The sequence below is a fragment of the Triticum aestivum genome, chromosome 4B (assembly GCF_018294505.1).
Source record: "Triticum aestivum cultivar Chinese Spring chromosome 4B, IWGSC CS RefSeq v2.1, whole genome shotgun sequence".
Classification (NCBI taxonomy): Eukaryota; Viridiplantae; Streptophyta; class Magnoliopsida; order Poales; family Poaceae; genus Triticum; species Triticum aestivum.
In genome coordinates, this window is record NC_057804.1 from 126,909,277 (window position 1) to 126,930,477 (window position 21,201).

General features: G+C 44.3%; 1 long non-coding RNA gene across 3 annotated transcripts; it reads right to left on the minus strand.

Moving 5' to 3' along the window:
- Nucleotides 1–16,376: 16,376 nt before the first annotated feature.
- Nucleotides 16,377–20,219, minus strand: LOC123091426 (uncharacterized). Of its 3 annotated transcripts, none has more exons than XR_006443101.1 (3): nt 19,976–20,219; nt 19,075–19,604; nt 16,377–18,037 (listed from the first exon to the last, which is right to left on the minus strand). It is a non-coding gene; the product is annotated as an uncharacterized lncRNA (long non-coding RNA). The 3 variants fall into 3 exon arrangements; XR_006443102.1 differs by having other exon boundaries at nt 16,382–19,312; nt 19,489–19,604; XR_006443100.1 differs by having other exon boundaries at nt 16,383–19,316; nt 19,489–19,604.
- Between the last annotated feature and the right edge of the window lie 982 nt (nt 20,220–21,201).

Consider the following 21,201-nt stretch of genomic DNA (forward strand, 5'->3'; position numbering starts at 1 on the left):
GATGTTGCACCGGTTTAATTAAATGACTTGAATGAGATACCAATCTCGAAAGAGCTTGAACGAATGCAGAGTGGAAACACGAATCTTCGAGATATCTTGAGCACTCCGGAACAATTTAATAGCGGGAGATGGATGATTAAGAGGTGCACCGGCATAAGAAAAGCATTGGAAAAAAAAGGAGTATGCTTAATACCAAAGCTTGAATTAAATCCACCGGAGAAGAAAAGAACGAGGAATGACGAACTAGTAGAACATCTTCTTGAGAACCACCGGGTAAGAACATTGACGGAAAAGAATGGAGAAACTTCCCATCAATAAAATGGATACTTGAAGAAGAAATCTTAGTCCTTGAAGAAAAACAAAAGGGAGGGAGGGTGGGGAAAACAAAGGCAACTTGGAGACGGATGAAACAAACACCGTTGAGAAGAAATGATAACTGGTCTTGCTGATGTTGAAGTGATCAGATCCACTTGAAGAGAAACACGCCGGTTGAAAAGGATTGACATGACAATCTCGATTGTCGAGAAGGATTGGTATTCACATCGGAGTATGAGAACACCATTTCGGAAAGGTATGGAATCAACACTTGACTTCGAAGCAACTCGAATACCACAACTCAAAACAAAACAAAGGATTGGCTTGCAGAATAAGCCAGAACAAACATATGATAGAGATTTCGTCCGAAGTTTTCGTGGTGGGGCCTACACGGGCTCGATCGTACAGCACCATCATGTACAAGGCAGTGCACATGACATACGAAGCGTCCCCGAGTCGGCATAGCCAAGGACTCTTTAAGACACAACGAGACCACTGTAAAATCGACCGTGAATAGGCGGACCACTAGACGTCGAACCCCAATTTCATATCATACATCCGTCGGAAAGATATCCTAAGAGCTACTTGAATTCCCACCTATGAAACTCCCGAAATTTTTAGGTTATGCAATCAGGTGTTGGGGATACAGGGGAAGCATAATATCTCACCCAAAACTAACAAATCCTACATCCAGCTGTATCCATCCTTCAACACATAACCAAGAAACCTTCGGAAATCGTCTACCTCAACCTTCGAAAAGCATCCGTTATACAAGTCATGGCAATACTCCCGTACTCACCTCAGTACTGGGTTAACGGGGTTATCTCACCAACAACTGCATAAAAGAGATTTTCGATGTCGGCGTACTAAACTCAGGTATTCCAGAACTGCAATGATAAAATTATGACGACAACACCTCAGAGCTCAACTCCCCGGGACACTTCCACTAAACCCCTGACAGGAGGCACCAAGACAATGTTCTCATCATAAAACCATCGGAACGATTCCAAGATACCCGCGTGATCCTAAAAAAAATTTTTTAGTGAAATTTGAGAAGAGAAGAGTCAAAACTCTACGTCAGGATGCCTTACCAGAGCGATGAAGAGACTGGGAAGTAAAAAGAATTCCTAACTCTCCGATATATATAATCCTAAATGACTCAAAATATTTTTCTAGACACAACTCGGCCGCTAAAAACGATCAAGCAATGGGGCTCCTAAGGTCGGGGAAGGCTCTGATTACCAACTTGTAACGCCCTCGATGCGGCTATATCTCCCACGTGTCGAAGCACGACTTAGAGGCATAACCGCATTGAAAGCAATGTCGCAAGTGAGGTAATCTTCACACAACCCATGTAATACATATGGGAAAGAGATACATAGTTGGCTTACAATTGCCACTTCACACAATTACATGAATAAAGCATTACATCATCCAGATACAATCAAGGTCCGACTACGGAACCAAAATAAAAGAAGAACCCCAAATGCGACAAAGGTCCCCGATCGACCCCAACTGGGCTCCACTACTGATCAACTAGAACGAAACAACACAAAGGGCAAGATCTTCATCGAGCTCCTCCTTGAGCTTGGTTGCGTCACCTGCTCGGTAACATAGGCACCTGCAAACTGGTTTTGGAAGTATCTGTGAGCCACGGGGACTCAGCAATCTCGCACCCGCGAGATCAAGACTATTTAAGCTTATAGGAAGGATGGAGTAATGAGGTGGAGCTGCAGCAAGCGACTAGCATATATGGTGGCTAACATACGCAAATGAGAGCGAGAAGAGAAGGCAAAGCACGGTCGATAAAAGTATGATCAAGAAGTGATCCTATAGCAACCTACGTCAAACATAACTCCAACACCGTGTTCACTTCCCGGACTCCGCCGGAAAGAGACCATCACGGTTACACACACGGTTGATGTATTTTAATTAAGGTCAACTTCGGGTTTTCTACAACCGGACGTTAACAAATTCCCATCTGCCCATAACCGCGGGCACGGCTTTCGAAAGTTCAAATCCCTGCAGGGGTGTCCCAACTTAGCCCATGACAAGCTCTCACGGTCAACGAAGGAATAGACCTCCACCCGAGACGTTCCGATCAGACTCGGTATCCCGGTACAACAAGACATTTCGACAGGGTAAAACTAAACCAGCAACACCGCCCGAATGTGCCGACAAATCCCGATAGGAGCTGCACATATCTCTTTCTCAGGGCACACTCAGATGAGCAATCCGTACAACTAAAACCAAACCTCGAGTTTCCCCGAGGGGGCGCTGCACAGGGCTCTAGTTCGGACCAACACTCAGAGGAGCACTGGCCCGGGGGGGTTAGAATAAAGATGACCCTTGAGTCTGCAGAACCCAAGGGAAGGTGGTAGGTTGTTAGTGCAAATGGTAAAACCAATGTTGGGCATTGCTGGAAGAGCTTTACTTAAGGCGAACTGTCAAGGGGTTCCCATTATAGCCCAACCGTGTAAGGAACGCAAAATCCGGGAACATAACACCGATATGACGGAAACTAGGGCGGCAAGAGTGGAACAAAACACCAGGCATAAGGCCGAGCCTTCCACCCTTTACCAAGTATATAGATGCATTAATTAAATAAGATATATTGTGATATCCCAACAAGTAAACATGTTCCAACAAGGAACAACATCTCCATGTTCCAACAAGGAACAAACTTCAATCTTCACCTGCAACTAACAACGCTATAAGAGGGGCTAAGCAAAGCGGTAACATAGCCAATCAACGGTTTGCTAGGACATGGTGGGTTAGAGGTTTGACATGGCAATTTGGGAGGCTGACAAGCAAATGGTAGGCATCGTAGCATTGGCATAGCAAGAGCGAGCAAACTAGCATAGCAAAGATAGTAGTGATTTCGAGGGTATGATCATCTTGCCTGAGATCCCGCAAGGAAGAAGAACGAGTCCATGAAGAAGACAAACGGACGTAGACGAACGAATCCTCACAACTCCGGAACGAAACCGAAGCTAACGAGAGAAGCAACCCGGAAAGAAAACAAACAACATAGTAAACAAACATCACATAAACAAGTCATGAAGCATAATCAAGTATGATGCATCTCCGGTTTAATGAGGCATGGCATGGCAAAGTGCACAAACAATCCTACAAATTAAATGGAGTTCAATATGCAACGAGGTGCATGTTGACGGAACACCACATCAATTATTTAGTTATCTCTCGTTTAAGCTACCCAACAATATTAACTATTGTTAAACATGGCAAGAGGTGAAGCATAATATAAACTATACCATCTAAACAATTTAAATGGGGCCGGATATAAAAACAACAAATCCGGTAAATCCCCATATGCATTTAGCAATTTAATGCAACAACAAGTTTAAACATTTTAAATGTTGTCATCATGATGCGGATGACATATACAAGTTTTATGCAATTTTATGAAAATGTTGACATGAGCATGTTAAGAAGCATTAGTCGCCATGGCGGAAGGAAAAAGGTACCACGGCGGCGAAACAAAATGGTGCCACGGCAACATATCCGAAAATGATGCCACGGCATCATATCGGTTCCGGTAGCTCATGGAGGTACCGGTGCAAAAGGAAGTGTGACGTGAGCAAGCCATGCAAGATGGTGGGGTGATCCCGGCTTCCGGGTTCCCACGGGACGGTGGCACAGCAAAAGAGGGGCATCGCAAGGACGATTCGATCACGGTGCAAAACTCGAGCATCTCATTCAACACATGCATTCGGTCCACGGCGGTCGTTCTCGGCGGTATACCTTCGAAGCGTGCAATCGGGGCGGAACGCGTTCGAAGCGGTGTAGAGGAAGTAGGCGTTCACGGGACATCGTGGAAGTAGTTGTTCGCGGGTCATCGTGGGAAGTAGTCGTACACGGCGTAGTGGAAGTCGTTGTACACGGCGACGGTAGTTGTACACGTTCGTTTCGTAGATGTCCAGGGTCGTCGGTAGAGGTACCCGTTTCGGAGAGGAACTTGTCGTATCCATGTAGTCGTTCACGTGTGACCATGGTGTAGTCGTACATGTCGGCGATAGTGGAACTTGGCGGTCTCGACGGTCATCGGGGTACTTGGCGCTTGCGGTCCAACTCCGAGGTCATAGCCGTGTAGTCGAACTTGACGAAAACAGGTCTCGCTGGGGACTTGGCGCATCCATCAGGAACTTGGTGGTGGTCTCCTCGGGTCAACAGTGATGTGCAAGTGCTAGAACGCCCGGGCCTTGGGCTGCTCAAGGCCATGGAGATGACATGCAGCAGGAGGCTGCTAGTGGAGGCAGAGCCACGACGAGGAGGTCCTGCTCCGGCAGCTGCAAGTGGTGGACGGACGCAGGCAGCAGAAAGGCTCGGGCGTGAGGGAGAAGGAGCCGACGCGAGGTGGGTGATGGAGGAGAGCATCTCACGCGCAGGGAAGGAGGTTGAGGCTGGTGCGCTGGAGAGGAAGCAGGAGCAGAGGGGCGGCGGAGCTTGACGGATCCAGGCGAGGGCACCGGTGGTCGCGGACGGGCGAAGCGATGACGAGGAGGTCGGGGAAGGTCCGGGCGCAGCGTCGGCGAGAGGGTGCAGCAGCAGAAGCTGCTGCCGGCGGCAAGGCCGAGGCGGTGCGGTTCCAGGGGCGGCGAGGAGGAGGGAGGCGAGGCCGCGGCGCTCGGCACGAGGGTGCAGCAGCTGCTGCTGTCGGCGGCGAGGTCGAGGAGGGGCACGTGGCCGCCGGAGTTGAGGACGCGGGGCGGCGTCGGGCGCGCAGGGCGAGGAGGAAGACAGGGCGCGGGGGCGGCGTCTCCCTGGTTCGGCGCGACGAGGAAGAAAGAGGAGGGGGATCGAGGGAGAGAGATGAGTGCGGCGGCCAGAGGAAGAGATGGGGATCGATGGGAGGGAGAGTGGTTCGGGCTAGGGTTACGGGGAAAGGTGGGGGCGGCTGGGCCTTGGCCTTGGGCCGGCGCGGGAGGATGGGAGGCCCAGGCTGCTGGGCTCCTTCTCTCTCTCTCTTTAAATTTTCTTTAGCAGAAAACAATTAAAGAGAAGAAAAAGAAAGAGAGGGTTAGGGAAAGGATTTGCGCATGGAGATAATTTTCCCGGACTCACAAAAATGAGCTCGATCCAGGAAAAATAGAAGTGGGCATGATCGAAAGATTAAATTCAAACTCATTTGAATTTAATTCAAATGGGTTTGAACTAGGACTTGGATTTAGAAGAGTCCAAAAATGTTGAGAATTTAGGAGGAGCCTCGATAAATGGGAAAAGAAATGTTGGCAAAGTTTGGGGACCAAACTTGAAGTAGAAAGGGAGTGGGGATTTTTCAAGTGTGTTTTGGTTAATTCCAAAAGAATGGAATATTTAATATAGCTCCCTAATATTGGAGGATATGTTATAAAGAGAAGTCACCATGTGAGTCCCTCGATTTAAATGGATCGAAAAAATCCATACAAATTATTTAGTTGAGGTTTTAAAAAATTAATGATATGATGGCATGATGACATGATGCAATGCACATGATGCAAGGATGAATGCAACAAATAAAACAAATCACACGACGAAACTCGGAATAGCCGGAAGTCTTCTGGAGCGTCGGTCTCGGGGCGTTACAGATTATATCTTCTTACATTTCTTTTATGCAAGAATGGGGCTCTATTGTCTGATCTTCTTAAGAAATATCTTTTCTTTGTTCTAAAATTTCTATTATCTCTCCTTTGTGGTTTATAATATTTGTTTTTCCTATGCCTTTATTCTCCATATGTAAGTGGTATTTGGACTATGTTATTGCAAAAATTATAATCTGATTTCTTCATAGATCTTTGGGCTTGAATACTAGTACACACCTTTCTTAATTGTTTGAAAACAAATGTTACAGCTTGAGATATGTTTACCACGTTTCCCGCCGTTTCCTTTTTATATTCTTCAAATATTATTGACCCTAGGGGATCACGCAACTTATTAAAATATCTTTCTACTACGCCTACATTAAAACCTTGTTTAGCAGTAGTAGCATTATACAAATAATGCTGGGAAAACTCTTTAATACCTTTCCAGCTAGTTAATGTTAATTTTTCTATTTCTCTTAACCTTTCATTTTGCAATGAGGTATGTCCTAATTCAGGATCTTCTGCTATGATCATATTTGAGATAACATTCGCAAAGTTATTAGGGTTACTTCCTGCCCTTTTTAATTCTTCATATTGACTAGGGTATGATTCTACCCATTGTTCCCAAAGAACTTTTACAGATTCTCCTAAAAATGTTTCAAGATATGTTAACATATCTTCTACCTTAGTGCCTATGCTATACTGATTTTGTATATATTTTTGTACTATTAAACCTTTCCATATGCTGATTATATTCGGCCAATCTATTGGGTCATGAGCTGCTAGGTTTAATATAGCACCATCATTTTTATAATTTTGGAACTGCACTGGTTTTTCAAAATCTCTTCTTTTAGTACCCATGTATCTATATTGTCCCGGGATATATGTAGGTTGGTAATCATCTTTTTCTGGAGGCCATTGTCCAGCTGTCCTGGTAGGTCTCTCTCTTTCTCCTTCTCTTTTTATAGATGATTCACCATATCCCCTTCTTCTTTTACCACTACTTTCTACTTCCATGGCTTCCATTGCATTGTCTAAATTATGTAGTCCCACATCATCTAGTGAGTTATAGAAATCACTATTTTGTTCTGAATCATCATATCTTTCATCTTCTAACCACATTTCTTTTATTAATTCCTCCTCTTCCTCATAACTTTCTAATAATAACTTATTATTGATATCCCATTGCTCTTCTTCACTAACAATTTCTTCTTTTTGAATAATATTCTTATCTTTATTATTATTATTAACAACAGAATTTTTATTAATGATCGCATTTGCTTTTCTTTCTACGGATGCTAAAATTTTATCTTCCATGCTTGAACTACTAGTGACAGACATTTTATCGCTTTTTAGTTTCTTTAACCTTGCAATTTCTCGAATGATAAATAGCTCTCTTTCTCTAATTTTCGGCCAATCCTTTGTCATAGAATGACTATATTCCCATTCAATATGCTTTAGCTTCTTTTCCCAATGAATTATTTCATCATCTAAATTAGCCTTTTCCATACATTCAGATATACCTTTATTCTTATCATCATTAATTTCCGATTCTGACATAAATGATTCAGAGTCTTCTATTGATGCAGCTTTATAGTTCATAAATCGAATACTGCTACTTCCTTCACAATTTTGATAGCTTATGTAGTTTTCAGGTTGCTTTAATTCTTTTTTCTCTATTAATTCTCCTATCTTCCATTCTTCTCCTGCTCTTTCTTCAGAGCCAATTTTAAGAGGATTCATAAATTTCATACCTTTTGATTGCATACTATCAATTACGTCATTCACATTCACTCTATATCTGGAGCTACTTCTATTAGTGAGCCTTCCTATAAATTCTATACTTACTAGCAAATTTGTTCCTTTAAAATCTTCATAACCTTTAGTTTGGAAACCAAAACTCATTTTGTCAATAAATTCTTTTATGGGCATCATTAGGTCTGGAGCTATATAGGTTATTAATCTATTTTCATTCATGTCTCCTTCCAAAAATCCTAATGCTGCTTTATCTACAGATTCCCATCTTCTGTCTAATAAAGTTATCAAAACCTTCGCACCTAATTTTTTCCTTGTCATACCTTTGACTCCTATGATATACATGCCTTGATGAATATATTTGTAACCACAATATTTTAATTCATTTTCAATATTTTTGCTTACAATTCTTAAATCTACTGGATGTGTTAACACGCTTAATTCTACTTCTCGAGATATTCTGTATAGACCACTCTTACTTTCAAACATACCCATGTGATATACTTGTCGTGGCTTTATTTTTCTTAGGGTATCTTTCTGATATCTTTCTAGATCTCTTTGTATATCTATAACTTCTTCAATACTATCAATATCATCAGCTTTGCATGATAATCTATGCTTCATGGCTAAAGGTCTTGAATCTTGCCTTACTAATTGGAGAGTTTTGTCTTGTCTAAGGAAGCCTTTAGATACGTCCATTTTTCTGAATTAATATTTCTAGTAGAGGCAACTATTCCAGATGATGATAACACAATTTCTTTGTTGCTTTGAACACTTTTTAGCTTATCTAATACTTGAATTAATAGTTGGATGATTGTGTTATTTTGTCTTATTATTACTTTGGAATCTTCTTTTGGAGAGTCGTGATCTGAAAACCCGACAGGAGGTGACAGGTATTTAGCTACTTCTTTTAATGCTTGAGTATATTCGGTCATATAATTATGAGATAATCAAGGTTTTAACCTCTTGCACCAACTTTTTTATTTCAAGTATATCTTGTCTTGAATCAGTGCGTGTGAGTGACTCTTTGCCTTTACTTAAGTAACAGCCTATTGATAGCACTTCTTCTTTAATATAATCGTTATTCTTGGAAACTGTATTCTGTCTTGCTTTTGCTTCCTCTAGCTTATGTAAAGCTAGATCAATTTTATTATTCAAACCTGAATACTTATCAGCAAGCTTTTGGTATTCTTTGAATAAACTTTCAAATTTTTGGTCTAAATTATCTTGTCTTTTTCCCAAGATATGTAAAAGTTATATATCAAATCGACAACCGTATTTAACTGGCTATGAGATGAATGCCAGATATGCTCTTCAGAAGGATTTACTCTACACCTTATATTTAGATTTTCCTTAGTATTAATTACTTTACCTGCGCTAACTTCTAAGTTTAAATATTTTAACCTTTCAATGATTAAACGCTGGACCTGATACCAACTATATATATCAGTTAGGCTTCAAGTGCGTACTTGCTAGTTAAACCTATGTATAAATTATGACACTAAATACGACTAGTAAGTAGTACAGTAGCAGCACTAGTATACGTCGGTCAAATTATTCATCATGTCCACACATTGAATTGACGTGACAACATGCTGCGCGTGAGGTGACACAAGAACCCCGGCGGCGTGTTCGGGTATTCTGGACTTCAGATTTGGAGTACCACTTATTTGTCGAAATCTTTCATCATTCACTTAAAACAGTCAATTAATCATACATTGAGTACCATATAACTAGAATTACCGATGCAAGTCGAAGAAGGATTGGCCGGTGCTGCCAGCTGGCGTCAAGTTCGATCCCACGGATCAGGAGCTGATCGAGCACCTCGAGGCCAAAGTGAGTGCTGACAGCGCGAGATTTCAGTTTCTCATCGATTTGTTCATACCAACCATCGACAGCGAGCACAACATATGCTACACCCAACCTGAGAAACTTCCAGGTAAGACACCGACCGGCCGTCTACTTGCACAAACATATTCCTTTGTTTATAGCTCTATTTTTCTTTTTAGACGCAGACCTGGTGAAGCAATTACAATTTGACAGTTAATAAAAAGTGAAACAAGTGACTGCAACATGCCAAAGATGTTATGAAAATGCCAACTACGTACACTAAAACCTGTATTCCACAATACTGCAGGTATCACACTGAGTGGCCTAAGGAAGCAATTTTTCCAGCACAATTCCAGGGCGTTCAAAAGGGGCACGTGGATGCGTCGCAAGATACAGTCGGAGTGCAGCATGCACGCGATGTGGCACAAGACCGGCAATACCTTGCCGGTGATGGTCAACGGCCGGCAGACGGGCATAAAAAAAGGTTCTAGTGCTGCACACCAACAAGAACGTCGACCAGCAGAGGACCAACTGGGTGATGCACCAGTACCACCTCGGGGACCTGGAGCAAGAGAAGGAGCGGGAACTGGTCCTCTGCAAGATTTTCTACCAGACGAACACTAGGGCCAGGAGTAAAAAGATTATAAGTTAGTTAGGTATTGGTAGTTGTACTACCTTGTCGTCCGCAAGTTGGTATTGTTGTTAACGATCTTTTGGTATGAACTTGCATTTGCTTCCAACCATCATGTCGAGGGCGGCGTCGATATAAAGCTGAATCATTTGTTTCGAAACGAATTTTCAAGCACCTAATTTTTATTTGATGGGTAGCATAAGCACCCGCCGTTCGAATTCCCAGTTCTCCAATTTTTTCGAAACAAGTGCATGCACTTATTATCACAATAAAAAAACAATATCCGTGCTGCATCCCAGTTATCAGTCTGTACTTGCAGAATTCTCTCGTTTATTGAGCACGCATATTGTTTTTTCAGGTCGAGCAAGTTTCATCTGGGCTGCAGACTACCTAGGGTTGGTTTTGTTTTTAACAGGCCCAGCCCATGACGACAACGGGGCACAAAGATCCAGCAGGTATCTACTGGCCTCTGGCCCGCCAGCGTTAGTTATATTTTGTCTTACAACATCCGCAGGCGGTTTTTTACTGAATCAAACACACAGCCCAGTTCTATTTTCCTCTTGAAACGCATGTCCTACATCCGTTTTCTAATCTCTACCTATAGTTTTACTAGTTCATATACACGTATCATTATATTGAAAACATATGAAATTCCCTTTTCATATTTACATCCTTATTTTTGTTGTTTTTTTCCACCCAGCGCTGATTTTTTACCACTGGTTTTCCCTTAAACCAACTCAATTGTCCCACGTTTTATTTGCTCACAAAAACAAAACGATTTTTGTGGCAAATCAGTAAGTTCTTAAAAAATGTTTATCATTTCGGGATTACAACAGTTCGAACTCCACCGAAATATGCAAAATAAGGTTGAACTTTACCGTGGTCCTGGGCAGAAAATGGGCTGTAAGAAATTACTTAAGAATTAGCAAATGGGCTACAAATTATAAAAAATAGCAAATGGGCTTTATGTTGTCTGCCACAGATTTGGAGGCTGACTTGTGGGCCTACCAAGTTCATGCGTACACAAGGTTTCACAAAAAAGAAACTTAGTCAACAATCGACTCTACCAGCGTCAGACCGTTAGATGTCAATCTAACGGCAATCGTGCTTCTTCAGTCTCTGATCTTCCTGCCCCAGCCGCCCAAACCAGCACCGTCGGAACCGCCTGCTCCCGCCTCCCGTGGCTGGCAGTGCTGCCGGTCAGGCCTCACGGCCCATCATACTCGCATCCCTGGCCTGTCTATCCCTCTACTCACCCACACCTCCTGTTATTTTCTAGCGACAGTAGCCGAACCAGTCAACCCTCATACTCTCCACCGCGTGGGCAGCCACTGCCGTGTCTTCCCGGGCTCCATGTCGTTCCCTTCGTAAGCCTCGCCATCATCCACCGCCCTGGTGCTCTCGGTGCGGCGTGGTCAACGATGTCCATCCAACGGCCGTAGTGCTTCTTCAACCTCTGGTCTTCTTGCCCCAGCCGCCCAAAGCAGCGCCGGTCGTGCCGCATGCTCCTGCCTCCCGTGGCCGGCTGTGCTGCCGCGGAGGCCTCACCGTCCCCATACTACTCCCACCGCTGGCCAGGCCATCCCTCCACTCACCCACTCCCCCTGTTATTCTGCGGCGACGGCAGCCTCGCACTGCAGCCGAACCAGTGAACCCTCGTGCTCCTCTCCGCGTGGGCATCCACTGCTGCGTCTTCCCCGGCTCTGCGTCGTCCCCTTTCTAGCCCTCGCCGTCGTCCACCGCTGTGGTGCTCTCGGCACGGCGTGGTCAATGTGGTCAACGACCGACTTCCATCGGAAGAGTACTGTACGTGGAGAGGCTGACAGCTGGGTCCAAGGCCACTGCCCAGTTTTTTTGTGATTTGCCAAGTAAGTCGCTTTGTCAGGCCTGTTGGGCCGCAAATCTTTCAAGACGAGGAGAGCTTCATTCGGCTGGCCGAGAAAATGGCCTATCAGTAATGAGAAATGGGCTGTACATTTTTAAAACACATCAAACCGGCAATTAGTTTCAAATATCTTTTTTTCATTTGAGATTTTAAATTACATTAATTTTTATGCGTGGAGAATTTGTTGGATTTTATATTGATATACATTTATTTTTAAAATCAGTTTGAATGTGAGTCAAAATTTCGGGATTAAAAACAGTTCGGACCGCACCAAAATATGCAAAATTTCGTATAATTTTTTAACCGTGGCCACAATATGGGTTGTAATGCTAACAAAAAGAATATGAGCTCCAAAAAAAACCTTAAAAATTAGCAAATGGGCTGTAAATTATTAGAAATAATGGCAGATGGGTTGTATGATGTTTTCCACAGATTTGAGGCTTTCCTAAAAAAAAGGTTGACGCACAAGCAGTGACTGTTGGATGTCCATCGAACGGCCGTCGTGCTTCTTCAATCTCTACTCTTCCTGCTCCAGCCGCTCAAACAAGCGCCGACGAGACTGCCTGCTCCCTCCTCCCCATGGCTGGCTGTGCTGCCGCGCAGGCCTCACCGCCCCATCGTACTCCCATCGCTGGCCTAGCCATCCCTCTACTCACCCACACCTGCTGTTATTCTCCGGCGATGGCAGACAAACCAGTAAACCCTCGTATAGTCGTACTCCCCTCCGCGTGGGAAACAACTGTCGAGTCTTCCCTGCCTCCGTGTCGTTCCCTTCCTAGGCCTCGCCGTCGTCCACTATCCTGGTGCTCTCGGCGCGGCCTGGTCAACGTGGTCAACGACCGACATGCATCTGAAGTGGACTGTACGTGGAGAGGCCGACAGCTAGGTCCATGGCCGCACGCAAGGAAATGCCTCCTTATTATGCGCAAAATAATGATTCCTCCACCCGACATCAGGGACCCACCGAAAGGGCCTCTGTATTTCGCGAAAAAAACGTTACCGCCGCTGACAGCTCGGACCCACCAGCTATATCTTCGCAAGCAAGGAAGCAAAAAAAATGAATACTCCCCCTGTTAGTTGGGACCCAGTATAATGGCAGGCTGACTTGTGGGCCTACTAAGTTGACGGGGATGGAGGGCTTTGTCAACTTAGTCAATATGCATGATTCTAGCTCCAGTGACCGTACGATGTCCATCCAACGGCCGTAGTGCTTCTTCAACCTCTGGTCTTCTTGCTCCAGCCGCCCAAATCAGTGCCGGTCGTGCCTCGTGCTCCTGCCTCCCATGGCCGGCTGCGATGCGGCGGAGGCCTCACTGCCCCCTACTACTCCCACGGCTGGCCAGGCCATCCCTCTACTCACCCACACCCCCTGTTATTCTACGGCGACGGCAGCCTCACACCGCAGCGAACCAGTGAACCCTCGTACTCCTCTACGCGTGGGCATCCACTGCCGCGTCTTCCCTGGCTCCGGGTCGTCCCCTTCCTAGGCCTCACCGTCGTCCACCGCCCTGGTGCTCTTGGCGCGACGTGGTCAACGTGGTCAAGGAATGGCTTCCATCGGACGTGGACTGTACGTGGAGAGGCTGACAGCTGGGTCCACGGGCGCAGCAAGGAAGTGCCTCCTTATTACACGCAAAATAATTATTCCTCCACCTGACAGTGGGGACCCACCGGACGGGCCACTGTATTTCACGAAAAAAACATTTCCCCCTGACTGCTGGGACCCACCAGCTACATCTTCGCACGCAAGGAAGTGCGTCCGGGCAAAAAAAACGATTCGCCCCCCTGACTGCTGGGACCCACCAGCTACATCTTCACAGGCAAGGAAGCGCCTGATAGTCGGGACCCACCTGGTCGAAGCGTACGTAGAGTTGTCATTTTGGTCGCGAACGTGTACGTACATACTGGTCGTTGTAGAGGCGCGCACGTGTCGTAGTAGAGGCGCGCACGTGTCATAGTAGAGGCGCGCACGTAGCATGTACACGTATGTACATCGGCGAAGGTGCAAGAAAGAAAATACGACCACGTACGTACATACGGGCAGGGTCTCGAACGCCTACTCGCGCATACGTACATGGCTGGGTCGGAACAAAGAAACAACATCGTCGTCGTGTTCATGGGGAGCCAACCGGCTGGGTCGGAACGGAATGCGTGGTCGTATTCATCGGAAGGGCTTGGACGGAACAGGCGATGGAAACGAGGCCTGGCGTACCGCACAACGGAGGAAACGGACCTCCTACGTTCGGAACGGGGTCCTGTTGATCGGGAGGGGTGTGGCGTACCGCAAAACGGAGGAAACAAACCTCCTACAGTCGAAACGGGGGTCCTGTTGATCGGGAGGGGTGTGGCGTGCCACAAAACGGAGGAAATGGACCTCCTACGGTCGAAACGGGGGTCTTGTTGATCGGGAGGGGTGTGGCGTACCGCAAAACGGGCGAAACGGACCTCCTACGATCGAAACGGGGGTCCTTTTGATCGGGAGGGGTGTGGCATACCGCAAAACGGACGAAACGGACCTCCTACGGTCGAAATGGGGGTCCTGTTCATCGGGAGGGGTGTGGCGTACCGCAAAACGGGACTCCACGGGATACTGTTCATCTCCACCGTCGACCTCCTCCAGCCTTCACGGGCTCCTGTTCATCCAGCCTCCACCGCGCGCTACTCCACCGGCTACTGTTCAACCACCCCTCCACCGTCTACTGTTCATCCAGCCCTCCATACCACGGGGTCCTGTTCAACCACCCCTCCACGGCCACCCCTCCATCGTCTACTGTTCATCCAGCCCTCCACACCACGGGGTCCTGTTCATCCAGAGGCAACGCCACCGCTCACTGTTCATCCAACCCCCCCCCCCCCCTCCCCACAATGCTCACTATTCATCCAATCGACCGGCTTCAGTTAGCAGCAGTAGCGAAGGAATCGCTCCATCAGGTTCAGTTAACAGCCATCGATCGATCTCTCGGGTTTAGTAACGCGTAGCCTGCAGTGCAATCGCTCGGGTTCAGTTAGAGCCCAACACCTCGCTCGGGTTCAGTTAAAACCAACGCCTCGCACGTGTACGAGAGAAACGCGCATGGCTCGGCCCCCGACCTCCTACCGTAACCGGCAACTCCCCGAAATTTTCCTCCCCCTCGCTTCTACCACGGTTTTTTCCGTCATGGACGGCCCAAAGAATGTCATGCAGCTGCGTCTCCGGTCCGCCCAGGACGAAAAGCCCATTATCTGTCGTGATTTTTTGTCATAAAAGTAGGAGCCCACCACATCTATGATGATACCGGGTTTTGTCACAATTATCGTCATAGAAGTGTCATATGTATGACAGAAAAAAATTCGTTCGGCCCAAAATGTCACGGATGTGTCTTTTTTTTGTAGTGATTGAGTAAGATCCTTCAAGTAAGTTGTCATCGGTGCAAGCAATAAAAATTGCTCTCTAAATATGTATGATCTATTAGTGTGAAGAAAATAAGTTTTATACGGACTTGTGATATGGAAGAAATAAAAGCGACGGACTGCATAATAAAGTTCTTTATCACAAGCGGCAATGTAAAGTGACGTTCTTTTGCATTAAAATTTTGTGCATCCAACCATAAAAGCACATGACAACCTCTGCTTCCCTCTGCGAAGGGCCTATCTTTTTTACTTTTATCTCCTACCCTTATACAAGAGTCATGGTGATCTTCACCTTTCCTTTTTACACTTTTTCTTATGGCAAACACTATGTGTTGGAGAGATCCAGGTATATATATCCACTCAGGTGTAGGTTATCATAAAGTATTATTGTTGACATTACCCTTGAGGTAAAAGGTTAGGAGGCGAAACTATAAGCCCCTATCTTTCTCTGTGTTCGACTGAAGCTTTAAACCCATAAGTATCGCGTGAGTGTTAGCAATTGTGAAAGATTAAATGATAGTTGAGTATGTGAACTTGCTAAAAGGCTCTTATATTGACTCTTTCCGATGTTATGATAAATTGCAATCGCTTCAATGACTGAGATCATAGTTTTGTTAGTTTTCAATGAAGTTTATGATTCATACTTTACCTTGTGAATGAATTGTTACTTTAGCATAAGAAATTATATGACAATATATGTTCGCGTTCTAAAGATGATCATGATGCCCTCGTGCCCGTATTTTATTTTATCAATACATCTATCTCTAAACATGTGGACATACTTTTCGATTTCGGCTTTCGCTTTAGGGCAAGCGAGGTCTAAGCTTGGGGGAGTTGATACGCCCATTTTGCATCATGCTTTTATATTGATACTAGATCATCGATGGCGCGCATTGCCGCGCCCGTCCATTATGGCAATAGAATGACAGGTATATCATGGCACAAAAATAAAATTTAAAAATAGATGTTTTTCTAAACCACTAATATAAAAAATAGATTTTAGTATCAACAATAACCATACATCTGAAGTAAAAGTGTCTAGCAAATAGTATTTTAACCAATATCATAAGAATAGTCTCTTCATTTCCAAAATAATAGCAACATAGATAATTTAACAATACACATTGCTGGAAACAAACCGAAAGATAGAAGATTTTTTTGATTGGGAAACAGCTTTAAGCAACAAGCGGAAACAATATTATCATTGAAGAACTTGAGATAAAATTCATCAAAAGTACCAAGTTAAAATCATGTATATTATATTGCAATGTATTGTGCAAAAATCAAAATGTAGGTATCGCTATCCTAGACTACACCATTGTGTGATGCTATCCTTCACTTGGTTAAATAATGAAGAAAATTCCAATGACATCCTTCACCGAATGAAGATGTAATGTGCTGAAGTCATGCATAGAAGTTCTACTGACTAAAAGAATCTTCATATGGTATGCCATTAAAAAGGGCCATATCTCATGACACGGCTAGTAAATTCTACCTTTTTCACAAGCCCAAACAGTTCAACTTTGTTCACAACATAACAATGAAGGTGATAAGTAGCATGTACAATGTAATAGCTCTTACTCATTTGCTGCACAAAATTTAAGAAAAATAGATATCATATAGAGTTGAGAACACAAAGAGAAAAATGACCAATGGAAATCAAAGAATTGTATAATCAGTAAATATACCAGGATTGTTTTGAAGCAAACGGTGCACAAACGGTGCAGCATACCGTTGGCTAATCCAGTGGATTTCTACAATACATAGTGCGATGAGCACTCACACTCCCAACAAATGAGTACACTACAACTGTTTCTAACAGGCCAAACCACTCGTGCAGTGAAAACTTCTATCATTTAGAGCAAATTATGAGATTGGTCATGAACTGAAGGCTAAATAGCCTTAAACCGAGACAAAGAAAATCGTCTCAAATTGGTAATGATAAAATCGAGGAGATGCTTGAGAATATCGAACGCAACATTTAACTAATTAGCTTTCCAAACTATGCATGAACCTTTTCAAGGCATGTTTCCTCAGAGCTTAGCCTTTTATCTAAAAACCTCATTTCTATCTTCACATGCAAAAAAGGATAGATAAACCTCAGAATGTGAAAAAAATTATATTAGCAGAAGAAAGTTTTAGTGCAACCAGAACAGGCGATATAGAAAATTGCAGAAAAATTACAATAAATAATGATCTGTAGGGGTAGTAAAAACATAAGCCCAGGCCAAAATTTAATATTTGTATAAGGGAAAGGAGGAAATAAAGACATGTCAAATATTGGCCCAAAGGGATTTCGGCAAATAATACTGCGCCAATGAAGTAGTAACTATTTATTCATGGACTATAAGATAGTCACAAATGCGAGGATACATGTTTCAAATTTATGATTTGCTACTCTTCCCCAACGCTTAATTTAAATATACAAAAACTAATAACTAATTGATGGATAGATGGAACTAAATGTTAACAACACAAGCAGGTGAATGTCAATAAATGAAAGTACCTAGTAGAAGCAAAGGTTGTTGTTCTCGTTCTTAATCGGGTACAGTTTGCGTCTCTTGAGAAGCAAGCATGTTATTGATAAAAGGACACACCAGCAAGAAGTGTGTTGGCATAAAAATATTCAGTTGTCGGTCCCTTATTTCACTACATAGTAAAAAAAATATTGTTGTAGTGGCAAAAAAATATGAAGTCTAGCCTCTCCAGGAAAAGGAAGCAACATTAAGGACATATGCAAATAAGCAGAGGTTGAAGATAAGAAATCAGTTGGCACAAGTGAAGAACCAAAGGCTATAAGAATAAATATGGGCCAATAAAAGGAACACCATGTTGCTAGCTTCAAGAAGGTAATAACAGATAATGTTGCTGACAGGTTATTTACAAACCCATATTGCATCAAAGTAGTCTGCTTAGATGTAAACAATCCTTTCTTGAACAACATTCTACAGCGTGTGCAGTTCAGAATTCTTATTGAATTTAAACTTAAATACTTCTAAATTAGAAAGTCCGAAGCGAATTCTAAACTTGTAATTTCAAGTCTATATTAACCGCTTCACCAAATATACAGTTTATGATTGAACTGTTTTCTTTTGAGAGACTTGCCTGAATATTACGGGTGCAGTACATTGTCCCTTTTCAGTTTTGTTTCTATACAAATTTGGGACTTTCATTGTACTGCTCTTATCATTACATAAATGCATCTTATGAGGTTTTGGGGGATGCAGGGTGGCGAATCGGACCAAGGAGGACAAGTTGCAGGTGGCGGTGTTGCCTCAGATCTGGTGCACTGCGCACCGTGCTTGGATGCTAAATAATGTCCATTCAGTTTGGTTATTTGCATCAAATTAGGAACCAATGTATAAAGTTTCTTCAACTGATATATAAATGAAGAATAAAATATAAGCAATTTTCTTAACTGTCCTGCTTTTATAAAAAGCAAAATTTCCAGCGTCGACATGATCTCTATTGTATTGTCTCAGCCCATGATCTCTACTGTATTTGCCAACATCATGTCCAGCCGCAGTGAATAAAAAAATCAAACAATACAGATAACAATCTCAAGAAGGGAAGGGGGCTTATCATGTTGACTTGGACGGATAGTTCGCTGCTAGTTGGCCGAAAAGCACTTGCTGGAAATTGAAATCAAAGGGAGTAAAGAAGGAGATGGATTTGGGGATGCACACCTTGCAAACGATCTGGCTGGACTCTGACTTCATTGTATAGTTCGATGCCACGCTGACGAGCTCACTCCGCTGGCTTCTGCCGACGCAGTGGAAATGGCCGGCCCAGCGTCGCCTCTCCCGCTCGCGGATCCTTGTCTCCAATGCCAATGCTTGACCTCCAACTATCTCCTCGCAACGGCCCCCTCCCTCCTCGATCTCCTCTACCCTCCTTCGTCTTACATTTCTTTTTAAGGATACCCTGTCTTAATTAAGGAGAGGGTTCCATGGAGAATAAAATAGGGAGCTAACACTAATAAGATGGACATTTTTTTTTGAAATCCCATTAAGATGTTCTTTGTACCTGGTGAACCCATATCTTTAGGATATAATTGACAGATTAAGAACAGGGTGTATGAGAGGACATACTCTGCATACCTCGAAGAAGCTGCAGTGTAGTTGCACTTTCATTCTGGTTGCACATTTTGATGACATGAACAACCTCCTGATGCTAGCGTTAACAGTGCCACAATGAATTGTATATTTTCTTCTCCCTGAACAGAATCACCACCAGTCAGGACGTTTGTATAGAGTTGAGTTGGGTCAGAAATCACAGGAAGTCTGTACAGATTACAATATTATCATTGGATCAATGAAATTCAGTTACTAAAGTATGAAAACTCCGGTTCAAATTTCTTGGATATTGACATCATAGATTACAAAAGGAGCTCTTGGGAAAATTCAGTCATAACTAAAGAAGAGATCTCAATACAGAAACGAATCTTAGTGTCTTTGGACAGATTCTTAATGCAGGAATCAATCTCTTCCCATCTCTTCTCTCGAACGATGATCTAAGAAATATGAGAACTTGTACATCCCATAAAGAGATGGAAAGGAGGAGAGGGGGCGTTCAAAAGGGACCCACCAGTCAAACCACAGCCAGATCTGGGCTCTGACGGGCAAAGAAGACACGGCATCCACGAAAGAAAGGAGGTGGAAACAGAAAGGGCTCCTCGTCGCTGCCGCTGCCGCTGCAAGGAACTTCGTTCATACTCTCCTCTCCTACCGCGGGAGTCTGGCGTGAGATTGGATGGCGCCGAAGGACTGCAGGAGCGGCGACTTTGGCGAGGTTAGAGCGAAAGGGACGGGGATGAACAACAGCCACGGGGATGGGGGTGGAGAGACCCTTCGGTAGGGTTTGAGGCCCAGTAGGCCAGTAGGCCCAATTGAACGTGAGACACTCAAGAAAGCCACCGGAGCAGCGGCCCGAAAAGGCCAGCGCAGCCTGACGCGCGAGTTAGCCCGCGGACGAGATTTAGGTGGGACTAACAGCGAATCCGACGGCTAAAAATGACTAAAAGTGACGATCTAACGGCTAGAAATGCTGATGGCCTAAGAGGGCTGGAAGGGTGCTCAGTTTTAATATATCTAAACTTATTGTATTATGGGTTGTTATTACACATTATAGTACAATACTCATGCCCTCTCCTTCCTTCCTCCTCTCTTTCCTTGTTGGAAACCTACTAGGAATAGGATTCCTAGTAGGAATCCTACTTGGGGCGTGCCCTATGAGGGCCGGCCGGCCTCCCCCTTGCTCCTTTATATACGGGGGCAGGGGGCACCCTAGAACACACAAGTTGATAGTTGTCTTGGCCATGTTCGGTGCTCCCTCCACAAATTTCCAGCTCGGTCATATCATTGCGGTGCTTAGGCGAAGCCCTGCATCGGTAACTTCATCAACACCGTCATCACGCCGTCCTGCTGACGAAACTCTCCCTCAACCTCAGCTGGATCTAGAGTTCGTGGGACGTCACCGAGCTGAACGTGTGCAGATCACGGAGGTGCCGTACCTTCGGTGATAGGATCGGTCGGATCGTGAAGACGTACGACTACTTCAACCGCATTGTCATAACGCTTCCGCTTTCGATCTACAAGGGTACATAGACAACACTCTCCCCTCTCGTTGCTATGCATCACCTAGATAGATCTTGTGTGATCGTAGGAATTTTTTTGAAATTACTGCGTTCCCTAACAGTGGCATCCGAGCCAGGTCTATGCGTAGATGTTATATGCACGAGCAGAACACAAAGAGTTTTGGGCGATAATAGTCATACTGCTTACCAGCATGTCATACTTTGATTCGGCGATATT